We start from the raw sequence: 17,964 nt of genomic DNA on the forward strand, positions 1-17,964 counted from the left end.
ACTATAGACTAGACTATAGACTAGACTATAGACTAGACTATAGACTAGACTAGACTATAGAATAGACTATAGACTAGACTATAGAATAGACTATAGACTAGACTATAGAATAGACTATAGACTATAGACCAGATTATAGACTAGACTACAGACTAGATTATAGACTAGACTATAGACTAGTATATAGACTAGACTATAGACTAGTTTAAAGACTAGACTATAGACTAGATTATAGAGTAGACTATAGACTAGACCATAGACTGTAGACTAGAGCATAGACTATAGATTAGACTAGATTATAGACTATGGATGATAGGCTATAGATTATAGACTATAGATAACAGATTATAGACTGTAGAGTATAGAATATACACTAAACTAGTCTATAGGCTAAAGATTAGACTATAGACTCTACTGCAGACTAGACTCAAGGCTTAACTTACCAACTAAGTAATATATCTATTTATCTATCTATCTATCTATCTATCTATCTATCTATCTATCTATCTATCTATCTATCTATCTAACCACCCTCTATAAATAATATCATAATGGAAGAAATTTTATCACTCTTTTCTAAAATTTGTTAATTTGTTAATATATATCCAAGCCCCTTATTATATATTTCTCTCTTCACAAATTATTGTTCTCCTCATCCTTAATATATTTTTTCAATTTAAACTTCTATCGCTTAAAACGTTCACTTTAAAAAACAGGCGAAAGCAAAATATTTGGTGCAATATTTATTTATCAAATAATAAATACTTTTAACAAATGCAACACTCTTGACATCACTTGCCACTAAGAAGTTCTTTTATGTAAAAATTACAAACGAAAACAGCAACAAAAAAACCCATTTACTTTATCCACAAATTTATAACACCAACCATGATCACAGTAATCGTTTGCATTTATTAGGCTCCACAACAATTATCGTAAAATTTTATTTACTCCTTTTTGTTTCTGACAAAATTTTATTGCAACAGCTTTTTATTTAGCACTCATATTTTGTAAAACATTCACAATACACTCTACGCCAACCGCAACACTTTTGGTGGTGGACCAAGATGGGGGACATTTTTCTTCTACTTCGTTTCAGTTTTTCATTCATAATATTGAAATTTATCGTTTAAAATTCGTTATAAATAAGAAAAATATTCTTTTTATAGTACAATTTTAACATTATTTTAAATGATAATAAGATTGGTTTAGTTGTTCGTTTGCTGTATAGAGATGCAGCAAGCAGTATTGCAGTTGAAGTTTAAACTGTAATAAAGGTTGGTGGTTTAAGTAAAAAATAAAAGTTGAAGTTATTTTTCTTAAGTATTGGTCTTTGTATGAATTCTTTAAACCAATAACAAATATTTATTGTTAATATCGTAAATTTTATAAACACATGTTGTAACCTCAATTTGTTCATATTGTTATAAATTTTAATATTAAGATATTATGCAAAAGGCTAAAAGCTTAAAAAATAAGCAAAATTTATATGAAATGGATTAAAGTGCAAGGAAAATGTTGCTGATGCACTCATTCTCAGTTTGGCTAAATGTTTATGAGATTCTCAGCAGCTTTTTAGTAAAAAAAAATTAAAAATTATCAACATTTTTCTAGTAAAATACATTTTTAGTTAAAATGTCTAGTTTTAGTTGAGTCTAGTTCAGTTCTAGTTCCGTTCTAGTTCAGTTCTAGTTCAGTTCTAGTTCAGTTGTAGTTCAGTTCTAGTTCAGTTGTAGTTCAGTTCTAGTTCAGTTCTAGTTCAGTTCTAGTTCAGTTCTAGTTCAGTTCTAGTTCAGTTCTAGTTCAGTTCTAGTTCAGTTCTAGTTCAGTTGTAGTTCAGTTCTAGTTCAGTTCTAGTTCAGTTCTAGTTCAGTTCTAGTTCAGTTCTAGTTCAGTTCTAGTTCAGTTCTAGTTCAGTTCTAGTTCAGTTCTAGTTCAGTTCTAGTTCAGTTCTAGTTCAGTTCTAGTTCAGTTCTAGTTCAGTTCTAGTTCAGTTCTAGTTCAGTTCTAGTTCAGTTCTAGTTCAGTTCTAGTTCAGTTCTAGTTCAGTTCTAGTTCAGTTCTAGTTCAGTTCTAGTTCAGTTCTAGTTCAGTTCTAGTTCAGTTCTAGTTCAGTTCTAGTTCAGTTCTAGTTCAGTTCTAGTTCAGTTCTAGTTCAGTTCTAGTTCAGTTCTAGTTCAGTTCTAGTTCAGTTCTAGTTCAGTTCTAGTTCAGTTCTAGTTCAGTTCTAGTTCAGTTCTAGTTCAGTTCTAGTTCAGTTCTAGTTCAGTTCTAGTTCAGTTCTAGTTCAGTTCTAGTTCAGTTCTAGTTCAGTTCTAGTTCAGTTCTAGTTCAGTTCTAGTTCAGTTCTAGTTCAGTTCTAGTTCAGTTCTAGTTCAGTTCTAGTTCAGTTCTAGTTCAGTTCTAGTTCAGTTCTAGTTCAGTTCTAGTTTCAGTTCTAGTTCAGTTCTAGTTCAGTTCTAGTTCAGTTCTAGTTCAGTTCTAGTTCAGTTCTAGTTCAGTTCTAGTTCAGTTCTAGTTCAGTTCTAGTTCAGTTCTAGTTCAGTTCTAGTTCAGTTCTAGTTCAGTTCTAGTTCAGTTCTAGTTCAGTTCTAGTTCAGTTCTAGTTCAGTTCTAGTTCAGTTCTAGTTCAGTTCTAGTTCAGTTCTAGTTCAGTTCTAGTTCAGTTCTAGTTCAGTTCTAGTTCAGTTCTAGTTCAGTTCTAGTTCAGTTCTAGTTCAGTTCTAGTTCAGTTCTAGTTCAGTTCTAGTTCAGTTCTAGTTCAGTTCTAGTTCAGTTCTAGTTCAGTTCTAGTTCAGTTCTAGTTCAGTTCTAGTTCAGTTCTAGTTCAGTTCTAGTTCAGTTCTAGTTCAGTTCTAGTTCAGTTCTAGTTCAGTTCTAGTTCAGTTCTAGTTCAGTTCTAGTTCAGTTCTAGTTCAGTTCTAGTTCAGTTCTAGTTCAGTTCTAGTTCAGTTTCTAGTTCAGTTCTAGTTCAGTTCTAGTTCAGTTCTAGTTCAGTTCTAGTTCAGTTCTAGTTCAGTTCTAGTTCAGTTCTAGTTCAGTTCTAGTTCAGTTCTAGTTCAGTTCTAGTTCAGTTCTAGTTCAGTTCTAGTTCAGTTCTAGTTTCAGTTCTAGTTCAGTTCTAGTTCAGTTCTAGTTCAGTTCTAGTTCAGTTCTAGTTCAGTTCTAGTTCAGTTCTAGTTCAGTTCTAGTTCAGTTCTAGTTCAGTTCTAGTTCAGTTCTAGTTCAGTTCTAGTTCAGTTCTAGTTCAGTTCTAGTTCAGTTCTAGTTCAGTTCTAGTTCAGTTCTAGTTCAGTTCTAGTTCAGTTCTAGTTCAGTTCTAGTTCAGTTCTAGTTCAGTTCTAGTTCAGTTCTAGTTCAGTTCTAGTTCAGTTCTAGTTCAGTTCTAGTTCAGTTCTAGTTCAGTTCTAGTTCAGTTCTAGTTCAGTTCTAGTTCAGTTCTAGTTCAGTTCTAGTTCAGTTCTAGTTCAGTTCTAGTTCAGTTCTAGTTCAGTTCTAGTTCAGTTCTAGTTCAGTTCTGGTTCAGTTCTAGTTCAGTTCTAGTTCAGTTCTAGTTCAGTTCTAGTTCAGTTCTAGTTCAGTTCTAGTTCAGTTCTAGTGATTTCTTTAAATCTTGTCTTTAATATTTTAATATTTTATTTTCTAAGGTTATTAAACTTGTATTGATTTCCTAAATGATCTTTAAACTGTAAAACCTAATCAATTATGAATAGTCTAGACTACGTTTTTGTAGGAAACAATATAAACCGCTGATTGCAATAGAAGTGTCACTTTTATTAGTAAAACTATTCAATCATTTGCTAAGAATTTTTAATTCAATTCGTTATTATAGAACTTTAAAAGATATATTTATTTAAACAACTATTTAACATTTATTTTTTAAAAACAATTTTTCAACTTTGACATGTGAGACATCAAGTTTAAGTTAAAAAAATATATGATATTAAAGTTCACATTTAAAATAATTTCTAAAACTAATTCTTTTATTTAACAAAAATATAAGAATTGTTTTAAACCAGTTTGTTTAAATGAAAAATTTATTTATTTTTTGTCACTTTTCTTATAGCAGGTTTGTGTCTTAAATCTTTTGTTTTGTATGAAGCTAAAAGAGTGAGTGTGTTTTAAATACTCATTTGAATATTTCCTTAAATTGACATTATTAATCAAGTGTTATTAATTTTGCATTTAAAACATGACAAAAAAAAACAAATTAAGTCTTTTATATATATATTTTTTTCATTTTTACAAAATAAAACAGATGACTTCATTATGAAAACCAGAAACACACACACAATAACCGATATAGACGTACATAAATATATTTTTTTTATGAAATTTTATACAGATGTGTGCTTTTGAAGGTGTGAGTATAGGCAGACATGTGTATGTGCAACAGTTCCAATTTAGGCGACAAATATAAATTCAAATGGAAATTAAGGCATATAGATAACAAACAGCCAACAGGCCACAACAACAACTGCAACGACAACAACAACCACAACATCATCACGACATAGTAATACTACGATGAGAATACTGTGGCCAACACCAGCGTAACATTGTGAATGTTTTAAATTTAAATTAATGATAAGTAATTTGTTAAAGACAAAATACGATCTGTATTATAAGGCAGGCAAGAAGAAGAAGACATGGTATGGCATGCCAAGACATACCAATTCATGCCACCACCAGTAAGCAACTCATAGCTCTTAAAAGAAGTTCTTTATTTTCGTTTTTGTATTTTACTTGATAACTTGTACTAAAAGGAGAGAAATATTTAATTAAGTTGTCATACAAAACATACCACAAAAACAATAACAACAAATTAACCATATTATCAAGTATTAAGTATTACAATAACAACTACTAATATAAATTTTCTTTTTTTTTAATTCTTTGAATTTTATTTGTTAATTTGTTAAGCTTGTTTTTATTTCTTTAAATTGTCGGTAATTTCTTATATTTATTTCAATTTTGCTCCCCTTTCTTGTTAAAATTTTATAATAAATTTTTTTGTTTTTTTTTTTTTTTTTTTTTTTTTTTTTTTTTTGACCCTGTTTTGATATATTTACTTTAATTTTCTTTTTTTTCCATTCCTCATCTTGATTTTAGTTCATGATTATATGTGTTTTTTTTTTTGCTCTTTAACTGTTTGCTGAAATATTTAAGTCTTGTTTTCTTTGGTTTAAATGCTTGTTTTTAGCCTTTTTAATTGTCTGCTTTATTTATTGTTACGCATTAATTGTTAATGTTAAACATAATTTGCCAAAACAACAATTTGGTGTTCGCTTAACTTTTAGCCAGATGACATTGATTTACTTCCGTTAAATGTTGTAAATTTAAACGGTCTTTTTTTTTGGCACAAAAAATTAGCGGTTTATAAAAAAACAAAAGCGAAATTTAAATTTTTATCTTAATTATAAAAAAAACAAGTTTAAACAACAAATCTAAGGTAAAAAGTTGTTACCTTTATTAAATAAAAAAAAAAACTTCCTAGAAATTTTAACACTTTCAAAGCTTTTTCCTGGATATAATGCTTAAAGATCAAGCAACATTTTACAAGAAAATATGCTAAGAAATTCTTTAACTTCTTAATAGGAAAGATGCTGCAACACAACAACTTTTTAGGAGAAAAGATGCTGCAACACAGCAACATAACTGAGTAATTCAACAACTTTTTGCTAGATAAAATGATAAACACCTTTTTTCCAGTTCAGCTTCAGAATTACATCTAGTTTAGTTCTAATTCAGTTCTAGTTCAGTTCTAGTTCTTTTCTAATTATGTTCTAGTTCTGTTCTAGTTCTGCCCTAGTTCTGTTCTAGTTCTGTTCTAGTTCTTTTCTAATTATGTTCTAGTTCTGTTCTAGTTTTGCCCTAGTTCTGTTCTAGTTCTGTTCTAGTTCTGTTCTAGTTCTGTTCTAGTTCTGTTCTAGTTCTGTTCTAGTTCTGTTCTAGTTCTGTTCTAGTTCTGTTCTAGTTCTGTTCTAGTTCTGTTCTAGTTCTGTTCTAGTTCTGTTCTAGTTCTGTTCTAGTTCTGTTCTAGTTCTGTTCTAGTTCTGTTCTAGTTCTGTTCTAGTTCTGTTCTAGTTCTGTTCTAGTTTTGTTCTAGTTCTGTTCTGAGGATCCTAGGCACTTTTTACTGAAAAGATCCTGAGTATCTTAGCAACTTTTTACCAGATAAGATGCTGAGTATCTTAGCAACATTTGACTACAAAACAAACTAAGGAACTCAGCAACTTTTGACTAAAAAACATGCTGAGAAACTCAGTAACTTTTGCCTAAAAAATAAATTTAAAAGCTTATAAATTATACGAGTATTTGAGGGAACTATTCGTATAATAAAACGTCGTCTTATACAAAACTGTAAAATATAACACAAACTAACCAGCAGTTTAATATATAACTGATACTATTTCTTACAAAATGACTAATTGCCACTGATTAGTTATCAGTTTAGAACACATTAAAGCCATTATTTGTTGTCGTTCGTTCTATGAGGAAAAAATAAAATAAAAACAGAAATCTTATTAAAATATCATTTCATCATATTAATATGCATATAACTTTGTAAAGGCTTATAGATATTTTTCTTTACATCTACATATTAAAACTTTATCAGCAGTTTGTGGCCTCTCCCTCATTTAACACTTGGTCTAAAACACAATCATCCATAACAAAATACACAACAATAAACTTTTCATTTTATTATTACCTCTTTTTTATTTATTCCTTTTCTTTTACATTCATACTTTAAGGTAACTGGGAGCAGGCAGTTAGTTAGCTAGTAAGCCAGGCATTGATTACATTTTTTCATACAAATATCTAGAGTAGAATAATAACCGACACTAACGACACTAAAGCCTGCATGATAATTTTCCAATTAATCATTTTACAAAACTATACCTTTTAAACTACTTTATATATATGTTTTATTAAAGGGAAAACGGAGGGGGGAAATGTTTAAACAAGAAAAGAAATCTTTGGTGTGAGAGTCTATGTAAATGTCGTCGTCACCCAAAATGTTATACAATAGGTGCTGATTGCTCTTTAGTTGTATATGCTGCAACAGTATTACAACAACTAACTTTAGATTGCTGTGAATAAGTCTTCAATAGAGTTTATAATACCCTACACTTATACCATTTACAAATTTGGAATACGTTTTGTTTACCATCTTGCCTGCAACTCGGAAGTTGCTGAGTTACTTAAAATCTTTTCCAGTCAGTAGGGTGCTGAGTTGCTCAGCATCATTTGTAGTCAAAAGTTGCAAAGCAAGTCAGCATCTTTGTTGTTGCTGAGTTGCTTATATACTCAGCATCTTTTCTGGTAAAACGTTGAGTTAGTCGGCATAACTTCTCGGCATCATTGCTTGTAAAATTTTTTTGAGCTATTGTTGAGTTATTGAGCATTTTTTTCTAGTCAAATGTTGCTGAGTTACCCAGCATCTTTTCTGGTCAAATATTGCTGAGATACTCAGCATCTTTTCTAGTCAAATGCTGCTAAGTTACTGAATATCTTTTCTAGTTAAAAGTTGCTGAGTTACTCATCATCTTTTCGAGTGAAATGTTGCTGAGTTACTCAGCATATTTTCTAGTAAAAAGTTGCTGAGTTACTCATCATCTTTTCAAGTGAAATGTTGCTTAGTTATACAGCATCTTTTCTAGTTAAATTTTGCTGAGTTAAACAGAAAATTTTCTAGTCAAATGTTGCTGAGTTATTCTTTTCTAGTAAAAAGTTGCTGAGTTACTCAGCATCTTTTCGAGTGAAATGTTGCTGAGTTACTCAGCATCTTTTTGAGTTAAATGTTGCTGATTTACTCAGCATCTTTTCGAGTGAAATTTTGCTGAGTTACACAGCATCTTTTCTAGTAAAAAGTTGTTGAATTACTCAGCATCTTTTCTAGTAAAAAGTTGCTGAGCTACTCAGCATCTTTTCTAGTTGAATGTTGCTAAGTTTTCCAGCATCTTTTCTAGTCAAATGTTGCTAAATTAAACAGCATCTTCTCAAGTCAAATGTTGCTAAGTTTCCCAGCATCCTTTCTAGTCACATGTTGCTGAGATGCTCTATAGTTCACTCCCACTGTAATGCTCTTAAAATTCGTTACAAACCTAAACTAAACAATTTCAATATAAAAACCAAAGTGTTATAAAAAATATGCGAGACATATTGTTGGCTTAAATATAAACTATTATATAGCATTACTCAATATCTATTCCTATTATAAAAAAAATAAAAAAAAATCGAAATAAATTTTTGAAGTAAAGGAAGGTTTATATGCCATCAACACCGCCACCATAGAGTTGATAAATGATTTCGATTAGTTGGTGCTTGTAATACGACGCCTATAAATGGACTTTGATTGAACGCGCTGGAGTTTTATAAAATGTTACAAAAGATGACTAAAGCAGCTCGCTGCTTTACAACCAAAGAAAAGTCAAAGAAAAACGAAACCAACAACAAGGTTTAAAATTTCCTTTAAACACATACAAAAGCAAGTGCGTTATTTTCTTTGGCTGCACCCTGTTCTGATTTTTTTCTTTCTCGATGAACAAAAAAGAAAAAAATAAATAAAGAGCACAACGAGTCTTATATTGTATGCTGTTTAAAAATGCTGTAAGCGATTTGACAAATTGTCTCTAATTGAAAGATTAGCTCTTGTTGTTGTCTGTCCGTCTGCCTGTCTTGTCTATTCTTTAACTTGTGTAGACTATAGTTTCCTGTAAATATAAACATTTTCCTTTACAACAAATTTGTTGCTGTAAATTTCTTATCATCTTGGCTTGATCTCACTCCTCATTCACTCACTTTTTGTGTTGTACATGTGTGTGTTTAGAAATCGTGTGAGGTTTTATTAATCAATGTTTTAAATTGTTTCCATAATTTAATTTTTTTCCTTATTCCATATGCTAACATATACTTTCTTACATATGGGAAGTTTACAAGTTTAAGTTCTCCTCCATTACTGTTTTTTTTAAAGAGGCTGTCTTGGAGGTGTTGTTCTGTTTGCATAGCCATCACAGATTAAGCTTTAGGGGGGAACACAACAATATAGAACTTGGCAAGAGAGAAGAAAAACAAAACCGCAACATCTGTGAGTGTGTGTTGTAAAGTTGCAAACGGCAACAATTGCCAGAAAAAAGTATAAAGTGTGAAATTTTTATGGGAAAATAATGACAGGTAAAAGAAGAATGAAAAAAGAAATTTAGTAAAATTGATTTTGTAAATAAAAAAATCTTTAAATAAAAGCAAATAGTTGCTGAGCTAATAAACATATTTTCTAGTAAGAAGCTGCTGAGTTATTCAGCATTTTTATTAGTAAAAAGTTGCTATGTTAATCAACTTGCTTTTTAAGTAAAAAGTTGCTAAGATCCGTAGCAACATTTCTAGTAAAATGTTGCAGGATTACTCAGCATCTCTTCTAGTAAAATGTTTAGTCCTTTCTTTATATTTATTCTAGTTAAACGTTTCTGAGCTGGTGGTATGCTGAGATGATCTTCGTAGTAAAGTACTGCTTAGCTGTACAAAGTTGCTGAGCTTCCCTACACATTTCTGGTGAAAAGTTGCTGCATCTTTTGTAGTAACAAGTTGCTAAGATTATCAACATGTGTACTAGGAACAAGTAGCTGAGTTTTTCAATAATTTTTATACAGATTCTCAACATACTTTCTATTTACAAGTTTCTTGCTTTGTTATTATCTTTCCTAGGAACAAGATGCTAATATTGTCAACATGTGTTCTAGTAACAAGTTGCTGGATTTTTTAATAATTATTCTAGAGATTCTCAACATATTTTCTAGTAACAAGTTGATGAATTTATCAACATCTTGTCTAGTAGCTAGTTGATGAGCTTGTGAACATCTTTTCTAGTAATATGTTGCTGAGATTGTCAACATGTTTTTAGTAACAAGTTGCTGAAATTCTCAACATTATTTCTAGTAACATGTTGTTGAACTTTTCAACATCTTTTCTAGTAACAACTTGTTGAGTTTGTCAACATCTTTTCTATCCACAAGTTGTTAAGTTTGTCAACATCTTTTCTATCAACTAGTTGCTGAGTTCGTCAACATATGTTCTAGTAACAAAATGCTAAGATTATAAACATATTTTCTAGAAACAAGTTGCTGATTTTGACAACATCTTTTCGGGTAAAAGTTGCTGAGATTCTCAGCATCATTTTTAATAACATGTTGCTGAATTTCTAAACAGTTTTTTATTAAAATTTCTGCAGCAAAAAGTTCTTATAGTTTTAAAATTTATTTATATTTTTCAATCTGTCTGTCTGTCTGTCTGTCTGTCTCTTTCTTCATAACCCCTTTTAAATCTGGATTAATAGCAAAACCTCAACTTTTCTTCCTCCCATTAGATGATTAAACAATTCTTCCAATTCCTTATGCTTTTCGACAAATTTATTAAGCAACATTTTTTCAAATTATTTATATGAGCCATAATTTAAACAATTTTATTATTATTTAAGGTTAAAGTTGCCTCTATTGGCCATTAAACAGGACACAAATAACTCTCCCACTAGTTTATATAGACAAATGTTCTTCTAATTAAGCTGGTTGTTGTTGGTTTTTTTTCTAGAATTCTAAACAAATCTGTTGGAAAGCTTTTAAGAGTGAGTTAGTTAGAAAAAAAGTAAAGAAAAACACTAAAATCATAATTAACAACTTTAAAACCAACAAAGAAAATGTGGGGAGTAGAATAAATAGAGAGAAAGAAAGAGAAACAGCCGCCAAAGAATTTAATTTACCATAAATCAGCAAGTCTACTTTTTTATGGCTAAAAGACAAAGATTTTTATTTTTTAGTTAAAAGTAAAGGAATTTTCAGTTAAATTTTAACATTCCCACGCTTTGTTTTAAAGATTTCTTTTTATAAAACCACTGTTTGATTTAAATAATTTAAATTTTATGATTATTTTTATTAAAAAAAAAAAAACAATAACAACAACTTGACAACAGTTTTTTTTTATAATGACCCCATATAAAAATCCAAATCAAGTGATTAAACTTAATACAAAAAAAGCAAAATAATATTAATATAATAATAATGATTGATTATTATTTTATGATGCATTGTGTTGATTTATAAAAATCAACTAACAAACACTTTAAGAAAGGTTTCTTTTTTTTGTCTTTAGATCAAAATAAATCAACAACAAACTAAACAATTTACTTAAATTTAAACAAATTCATTAACACTCTCGAAGTAAACAATAAAACTCAACTTTGAACTTTTGCTTTAAATTAAACAGCAACAGAAAAATTCGCTAAAAATAAAAAATAAAACATAAAATAAAATCAGCAATAAAATTTAAAAAAAAAAAAAATAAAAAATATAAAAAAACACTTCCATCAAGTTTGTTGCTTAAGTCTTTTGTTTGGTCGCCTTAAAAGTGTGTGGAAAAAAATTAACAAAATTACTACAACTCTAAAGAAACAGCTGGTTTATGATCAAAAAGTACGCTACACAAACTTCTAGCCAAACAAACTTTACAACTAAAGTAACTGCAAGTTGAAGTGTATATATATATATGTATGTATGTATGTATGTATGTATGTATGTATGTATGTATGTATGTATGTGTGTGTATATGTGTTTGCTTTTATGAACATGGCACAACACTAATTAACACTTATATTTTCTTGTGGCTCAAGTCATACGCGTGCAATGTTGAAGTTTTTACTTTTTTATATAAAGTTGCTGCAACCTGCCTCAATATAATATCAATGTGTTGGCTAAAACCATAAAAGGCGTTTTACAAATATAAGTCTGTCCTTCCCCATGTCTGTCTTTCTTTCTGTTTGTTATTTTATACTTGTCTCCTTACTTTAAGTCTTCTTTTTTTCAAATTTAAAACTCTTAACTTATTTATAGTTCGTTGTCCTTTTTTGGTAGTTTTAATAAAAAAAAATTGCGTGAACTTTTGTTTAGTGTCTTTCCTTAACCGCCTTATGATTTTTGTGCCGCCTGTAAAATAGAGAAGTTATATATTGATAGCTTACCACACTAGAACAACTGCAACAACATCAACAACAACAGCATCAACAATTTTTATACTTTGTTGTCTTGTTGCTTATTGTCAAAAAATATAAAGTTGGTGCGATAACAATTCGGCATTTTTTCACTTTTTATATTGTTAACACACTTAAAATAACACTTACACACAGCTAATCTCTAAGGAATTTTAACCAAAATTCAACACCTGACTTTGACTAGGTTGAAAGAGAAAAGTAACTGATAAAAGACAGGCGCAACATTTTGTAAAAGAATTTTGGAATAAAAGTACAGTATACGTCAAAAAAAAAGCTCTTAAACCTTTGACACAGGTTCTTAAACATGTTGATAAAAGTTTAATTTATTTCTTCGCATACTATGATAAGAGAGCTCGGCAATTTTTAGCTAGAAAATATGTTGATATATTCAGCAACATTTAAGTAATAATGATGACAAAAGACTCAGCTGGATTTTACCAATAAAGATGATAAGATATTCTAAAACTTTTTGCTAGAAAATATGCAGGAAAACTCAGCTACTTTCTATAAGAAAAGAAACTGAGTAGCTCAACAATGTAACACAGCAACATTTTACTATGCAGAATTAGTCAGCAACATTTTTTTTATAAAAGATGTTGATTAACTCAACTAATGTTCACTAAAAAAGGATGCTGAGTAACTATAAATTGCTAAAGGAACCTAGCAACATTTTAAAAAATCTCAACAACTTTTTAACAGAAAAGATGCCGAGTAACTCAGCAACTTGTTACCAGAAAAGATGCCGACTCCAAAATACTCATCTAGTTTTTTACCAGCTGAGTAGCTCAGCAAAGTAACACAGCAACATTTTACTATGTACAGTAAGTCAACAACATTTTTCTATAAAAGAAATGTTTACTAAAAAAGATGCAGAGAATTTAGCAACTTTTATTGGAAAATATGCTAAATAACTCAGCAACTTTTTACTAAAAAGAAAAGGACGACAAACTCAGCAAGATTTCACTAAAAAAGGATGCCGAGTAAATCAACAACTTTTTGCTAAAAAAAAACATGGTGAGTAATTCAGCAAATATTATTATAAAAAAGCTGATTAACTCAGCAACTTTTTACTTAAAAAGATTCTAAAGTAAAACCTTTTACTATAATACTATGAAATTTTTTAGTATAATACTAAGAAATTTTTTACTATAAAAATGGAGAGCAACTCAGCAACTTGTTGCCAGAAAGATGCTGAGTAACTCAGCAACTTTTTACCAGAAAAGATGCTGAGTAACCCAGCAACTTTTTATAAGAATAGATGCTGACTAACCCAGCAACTTTATATCAGAAAAGATGCCGAGTAACTCAGGAACTTTGTATCAGAAAAGATGTAGAGTAACTCAGCAGCTATGTATCAGAATAATTCTAAGCAACTCCTAAACTAACTAACAAACTAACAAACTAACAAACTAACAAACTAACAAACTAACAAACTAACAAACTAACAAACTAACAAACTAACAAACTAACAAACTAACAAACTAACAAACTAACAAACTAACAAACTAACAAACTAACAAACTAACAAACTAACAAACTAACAAACTAACAAACTAACAAACTAACTATCTAACAAACTAACAAACTAACTATCTAACTAACTATCTATCTATCTATCTATCTATCTATATATCTATCTATCTATCTATCTATCTATCTATCTATCTATCTATCTATCTATCTATCTATCTATCTATCTATCTATCTATATATCATTCTATCTATGTATCTATCTATCTATCTATCTATCTATCTATCTATCTATCTATCTATCTATCTATCTATCTATCTATCTATCTATCTATCTATCTATCTATCTATCTATCAATCTATCTATGTATATATGTATGTATGTATGTATGTATGTATGTATGTATGTATGTATGTATGTATGTATGTATGTATTTATGTATGTATGTATGTATGTATGTATGTATGTATGTATGTATCAGATAAAATGCTGAAAGTCTTAGCAACATGTTTAGATACACAGTTTCATACAGAGAAATGTTGATTAATTTTCTTTAATAATTTCAGATTTTTCTGTAAAATGTAAATATCAAAAATATTTCTTTCGCCATTTCCTGCCAATGGCCTTTCAGACAAATCTAATATTCTATAAATTTTAAAACCGCAAGCTATTTTAATATCCAATTTTCTTTAGTTTTTTTTTTCCACCCAGCAACAAATTCTTTACTGACCAGCCCCAAAATATAGCGAAAAAAAATTATTAAAAAATGATTTGCTAAATTTAACCAAACATTGTGCAAAAATGAGAAACGAAGAAAAAAAATCTACAAAAATATGATCAATCGATCGATCACATCTTCTATACACAGCACATATCAGACAGACAGACTTAAAGAACCAATACAATGGCAAAGAAAAAACAAAAAGAAGAATATTGGAAATTCGTAAAAGAAGCATTTTGCTAGAGAATACTTGACTACTACTCGCTGTATGGTTCCCAAGACAGGTATATGGACATAATTCAAATCAAACGTATGTATGTATGTATGTTTAAGAACATACACATACCAAACGTCGTGTGGAGGTCACGTGTGGTGTGGTGACCTCTATGACCATATTTTGCATTAGTTCAGTTGTATACTATTTTCTGCTGGAGTCGAAAAGAAACCCAAAATTCATGGTATGACTTTAACATTTCTTTAGAATGTGATGTTGAGATTATATTTGAACGAAAATAAAAACAAAAAAAAATGTTGCAAAAAAAGGTTTTTGTGCCTTGCTGAAAATAATAAAACCAAGCAATCTTAAGCGACAGGTGAATCGTTTTGTATGATCAGTTAAAATTTTGTGCTTTTGCCATGTTTAACTAACGCTTCTAACGCATTTTTCCTTTCCATATCTGTATTTGTTTGGATTGTGTGTGAGTGTGTGTGTGTGTGTTTGTGTATAAACATTGTGGTGGGTTCTAAGAAGATCGATCGTTTTGTTTATGTTTATGAAAAAAATATTCAGAATTATATATACATATATGTATAGAAGACTTCTCCTTAGATTATTGATCATATGTGGTTATTGTTTAGTTGTATGTCTCAAACATTTTTCTGCTGTTGATGACCGTTTAGATAATCTGGTCTGAAAACTGTTGTTTTTGTATGTTTGAAGATTTATTTTTGCTGGTGAGGACAGACAACACCTTTGGGAGGTTTTGATGATTAAACAAAATTTTTTTTTGATTTTTTTAATAAAGCCAAAACACATATACATATACACGCCAAGAAAATAATTTGATTAATGTGACAAAACAAAAGACTTAAGCTACAAACTTTGTTAAAAAGTTTAAGAATTAACAAAGTCTGTCTGTCTGTCTATCTTGTCTAACACATGACACATACTTTATTTGAATCTGAAATCTTTGTAAATCTATAAATGTTGTAGATATTTGTAAATTTACCACCATACTTTATTAAACCCCTTGACCTGTTGCATTACTAATGATGCATTTTTTCTCTCTTACAATCTTCATTATTATTATTAGTTTATATTATTTTTATTATTTCAATTTTTTGATTTTCAATTTATCTACATATTTAAAGCATTTGTTTGTTTGTTTGTTTGTAAGTTTTCTATAACAGATTGACAGTTGTATTTGAAAAATTGTTAAACAAATTCAAACACGTGTTTTATGACCATTTTTTTTCTTTAGATTTAATTGAATTTATTTGTTGTATTTTTTCAACATCTCCAATCATCTTTTTATAAAAATATTATTAAAGATTTATTACATAATTATGGGTTTTTGTTAGTTTGTAAATTGAAATCTAATAAAACTTAAAACAAAAGTAATTAGTGATAAAAACATATTGATAAGGTTTTCGTTTAAGCAAGACACCTGAAGACAATGAGTCTGAGGAGAAAATCTTTAGACAATGATTTGTTAATGAATATTTATAATTTTAGTTTAATAAAACGACAAAGTTCAATGATTTTGTAATACAAAAGATCCTTGAATATTTCTATGTTTATAGAAACTCTCAGCAATTTTTGGGATACAGCATCTTTCCTACAAAAAGTTGCAGCGTTTTTTTAGAAAAAGCTGGTCGGATTATCAGTGAAAAGTTTTCCCCTTAGTAAGTTAGTTAGTTTGCTAGTAAGCTAGTTAGTTAGAAAGTTAGTTAGTTCTAGTTCAGTTCTAGTTCAGTTCTAGTTCAGTTCTAGTTCAGTTCTAGTTCAGTTCTAGTTCAGTTCTAGTTCAGTTCTAGTTCAGTTCTAGTTCAGTTCTAGTTCAGTTCTAGTTCAGTTCTAGTTCTAGTTCAGTTCTAGTTCTAGTTCAGTTCTAGTTCAGTTCTAGTTCTAGTTCTAGTTCAGTTCTAGTTCAGTTCTAGTTCGGTTCTATTTCAGTTCTAGTTCGTTAGTTTTGTCTTAAAACCTCGAATCTCAATGATCACTCTAATTAAATCTAATGACCTACAACATGTGACTTTTTCCAGCAACATGTTGCATAATACTTCATCAACATTCTACTATATTGCTTCTAAATCCCTCAACATTTTCTCTACCCAAATCCTACATTCAAAATTCTCAAAACAGCCATTTCAACAAATTTAAGCCTTGCATGTTTTGTAACCTTTCTTTTTTTTTTATTTGCAACATTATGAAATCCTTTTGATATCATGAAAACATATTTTTAGCATGTTTTCATTTTAGCTTGCAACAATTATATCATATGTTGGCAACAAATCATGGACGAAACAACATTTTCTTAAATCCCAAACAAAAAGAACGGTGAAAAATTAAAGAAGCCTCTACAAACTAAATTATAACAAAACAACATGCAACACTTCGCTTAACATAAAATAGTAGCCAACAATGTAGCATGCAACATTAAGAGCTTAAGCAAGAAGAGGGGCTTAGAGCAGAACAAAAACAAAAGAGGGAGACATGAAAATGATGACATGAAAATCAGGTGTTATAAAAAAGACAACATAAACTATAAACATAAACAAAACAGGAGGACATTTAAGGCACGAGAAGCCAGCCAGATAGACAGACACACCAAGGAAATTTATTTCAACAGAAAAACAGGTGGCAATAAAATTGAAACTTAACTGAAAAATTTATAAATTTAAATTTAACTTTGTACAAGTTATTTAAATATTAAACAATATTTTTTTAATATAAACAACAAAAATTGGAACAAGTTGTTTTTTATATTTAAAACAACAATAAGATATTTAAAGTTTTTTGTTGTGTTTTGTTTAAAATATTAAAAAATAATATTAAGTGCTAAACATGTTAAATTATGAGTTCATAACACCAAAAATATCTGCTTAATTGGATACACAACTTACCCAGATTAACTATTCTTTGGTTTTAAATATATGGAATTAATAAAAATACCAGCTTAATTTTCTACCGATTTTTTTTTTTTTTGTCTTTTCTTAAAAAAAAATTAACATATTTAATTAATTCAAAACGTTAATCATTTTCATAAAATAAAAACAAAAAACAAATGTTTTGTTTTTGTTGTATGTATGTATTTATTATTAAGCGTATAATAAAAACTACTCTAATTTGGTTGTCAATGTTTAGTTTTTGAAAAATATTTCAACGAAAAATGAACTTGATCAACAGTCTACAGGTAGTTTGTGATGATTGTATCACAAAACGAACAAAAGCTAAAAATTTATCTGAAAAAATATATAACAATAATTTAAATTAAATGTTTATAATTAAGGCGCCAAAAAAAATGTGATTAAAAAATATGAAATTAATATAACTGTTTGTTGGACTTTTAAAACCGCTACCTATTTAAGAATGTACCGGTCTAGTTCAGTTCTAGCTCTAATTCAGTTCTAGTTTTGTTCTAGTTCTGTTCTAGTTCTGTTCTAGTTCTGTTCTAGTTTTGTTCTAGTTCTGTTCTAGTTCTGTTCTAGTTCTGTTCTAGTTCTGTTCTAGTT

At 29.3% G+C, this 17,964-nt stretch overlaps 1 long non-coding RNA gene across 1 annotated transcript in view; it reads right to left on the reverse strand.

Moving 5' to 3' along the window:
* The window catches only part of LOC124420297, a 127,792-nt gene that overhangs the window by 85,947 nt on the left and 23,881 nt on the right, over nt 1–17,964 (reverse strand). The gene's annotated exons all lie outside the window — the stretch shown is intronic.

The sequence above is a fragment of the Lucilia cuprina genome, chromosome 5, assembly GCF_022045245.1.
Source record: "Lucilia cuprina isolate Lc7/37 chromosome 5, ASM2204524v1, whole genome shotgun sequence".
NCBI lineage: Eukaryota > Metazoa > Arthropoda > Insecta > Diptera > Calliphoridae > Lucilia > Lucilia cuprina.